Below are 2,500 nucleotides of genomic sequence, written 5' to 3'. Positions count from 1 at the left end.
TCAGAAGGACTTGGGCCCCCCACGAGCGGCGCCGGGGAGTGGGGCTTCCGTACGCCACATGTCCCGCGCCCCACCGCGGGGCGGGGATTCGGCGCTGGGCTCTTCCCTGTTCACTCGCCGTTACTGAGGGAATCCTGGTTAGTTTCTTTTCCTCCGCTGACTAATATGCTTAAATTCAGCGGGTCGCCACGTCTGATCTGAGGTCGCGGCTCGGAGGGGACGGAGAAGGTGCCCGCGAAGCGGGAGAGGGCGGGACGGCGGGAGAGGGGCCGCGCGCCAGCGAGGCGCCGAACCGCGGTCGACCGCCCGGTCCCCCTCCCCCTCAACCGACCCACCCACCCACCCACCCACGCCCGAACACGGGGTTCGGGCGGGAGGGCGGAAGGGCGGAAGGAAGAAGGGAGGCGGACGGGACGGGGACGGGAGCACGAGCCGGCGACGTGGCACGGGACGGGCAGGCGGCGAGAGGGGAAGCCGCGCGCGCGCGCGACGCCGGGCCCAGGCCGGAGGCGTCGTCGTGCCGGGGAGGAGGGTAGAGGGGGGCGGCGGCGGCAGCCGCCGGTCGGTCGGTCGTGAGGCGGGCGGGTCCGAAGAAGCCCGGCGGCCGCCCCGCGGCGACCGTCAGGGCCCCTTGCCCCACCACGCGACGCCAACCGCACCGGCGCGAGCCGCTCCGCTCCGCTCCCACCCGTCCTCCGCACGGCCACGAGACGCCCACGACGGGCGACGGGCGACGGACGCCGGCGGCGGCGCCCCCGAAGAACGCCGCCCCGGGGGCCCAGGGGCACGAAGCGCAGCCGCGGACGCAGCCCGGGGGAAAGCGCGCAGCGGCGGGCGACGCCGCGGCGTCCCGCGGGTCGCCGCCGGGGCACGCATCCCCGGGGCGCGGCCGCGCGCGCGCCTCGGCCACGGCGAGGAGCCGCCCGTCCCGACGGGGCGAGGCGGGGGCCGCGGTGGCGCGACGGGAGGGTGGGGGCGGCGCGGCGCGGAGGCCCTAACCGCCCCCACCCACCCCGGCACCACCGCGACGCACCCGGGCACGCGCCCCGGAGAACGCTTGCGGCGCGAGGAGGGGCTCCCGGTGGGAACGCGGCGGCCGCGGCCGCGGCCGCGGCCTCGGCCACGCGCGAGCTCCCCCTCCCCCGTTTTCTCCCTTCCCTTTCGCGGGCGGCACCTCCCGGGCCTCGACGCCGCCTGCCGCCGCCGCCGCCCGCCCCCGCACCCTCCCGGGCGCGGGGGCGGGACCGGCCGGAGGAGGGACAGACGGCGCGAGGGCAGAGGCGCCGTGTCTGCACTTAGGGGGACGGAGGGCACCACGGCCCTGCGAGGAAACCCCCAGCCGCGCGACCCCGCGGGCACACACCCGGGGGGGCGCGATTGATCGTCAAGCGACGCTCAGACAGGCGTAGCCCCGGGAGGAACCCGGGGCCGCAAGTGCGTTCGAAGTGTCGATGATCAATGTGTCCTGCAATTCACATTAATTCTCGCAGCTAGCTGCGTTCTTCATCGACGCACGAGCCGAGTGATCCACCGCTAAGAGTCGTACGAGAAGTTTCTTCTGCCTTCGGTTCTGTGGCACGGCACGTCTCCCGCCCCCACCCACCCCGGGAGGGTGAGAGGGGGGGGTCGCCTCGGGCCGGCCGAGTCAGAGAGAAATCAGACCGGAGGGTCGGGAAGGTTTCACAACGGGGCGCAGCCGGCACCGACACCGCGCGTGCCGGCTCGGACACCCCACAGGCGCCCGGGGGTTCCCGCCTCCCGCGGGGACGCGCCACCACGCGGCCACCGGCCGTCCGACGGGCCCGCCGGGTGAGGCCCCACCCGACGGACACGGCGGCGGCGGCGGCGGTCGGCGACGTGGCGCGGCGCCCCGGCCCGGTGGAGGCGGAGTCCGTGGGACGAGGGACGGACCTCCCACGTCCCCACGGGCCCGACCGCCCCGACCCCAAGGCGGACGGGCGACTCCCCCGAGGGTCTTTAAACCTCCGCGCCGGGACGCGCTAGGTACCTGGAGAGGGCGAGGCGGGCGAGGCGGGGACGGCACGGACCCCCCCCCCACCAGCCCCAACCGCCGGCCACCGCGCCCCGACGCCGACCACCACACCCCGGCCACGGCCGGGGGTCCTCGCCGCCGCGGGCCCTCGACACGGGGCCACACCGGGCACCGGCCGGCCACCGCCCACGCCACCGAGTCCCACACGCCAACGCGTGCCGACGGCATCCTAAGCCCACTCACTCCCCACGAGGCCGGGCGGAGAGGGCCCTCCCCCCGCGTCCCGACGACAGACCACCCTCCTTCCCACCTCCACGCCCCCAACCCCCGGCAGGACCCCCAACCCGCACACGCGTTCCCGGGGTCCCCCTTCTCGCCACGGGGGACGAGGGGGGCCCACGATGGGACGCGGGCCACAAGCGGGCAGGGCGCCTCGGGCGCGTGGGGCGGGAACCGGGAGGCGAGAGGAGAGAGCCGGCCGGACGGGGAGAAGAGGCCCGAAGCTCG

The 2,500-nt window shown here is 76.6% G+C and overlaps 1 non-coding gene and 1 pseudogene across 1 annotated transcript; both read right to left on the bottom strand.

Annotated features, from left to right (window-relative positions):
- Positions 1-206, bottom strand: part of LOC141577325 (28S ribosomal RNA) — a 5,093-nt pseudogene extending 4,887 nt beyond the window's left edge.
- A 1,183-nt stretch (positions 207-1,389) lies between these two features.
- LOC141577333 (5.8S ribosomal RNA) lies at positions 1,390-1,542 on the bottom strand. The gene has a single exon (XR_012506214.1). It is a non-coding gene; the product is annotated as a 5.8S ribosomal RNA (ribosomal RNA).
- Between the last annotated feature and the right edge of the window lie 958 nt (positions 1,543-2,500).

Source organism: Camelus bactrianus, chromosome 3 (genome assembly GCF_048773025.1).
Source record: "Camelus bactrianus isolate YW-2024 breed Bactrian camel chromosome 3, ASM4877302v1, whole genome shotgun sequence".
In the NCBI taxonomy this organism is placed as follows: Eukaryota; Metazoa; Chordata; class Mammalia; order Artiodactyla; family Camelidae; genus Camelus; species Camelus bactrianus.
Note: the sequence above shows the minus strand (reverse complement) of the source record. Positions and strands in the feature narration are given on the sequence as shown.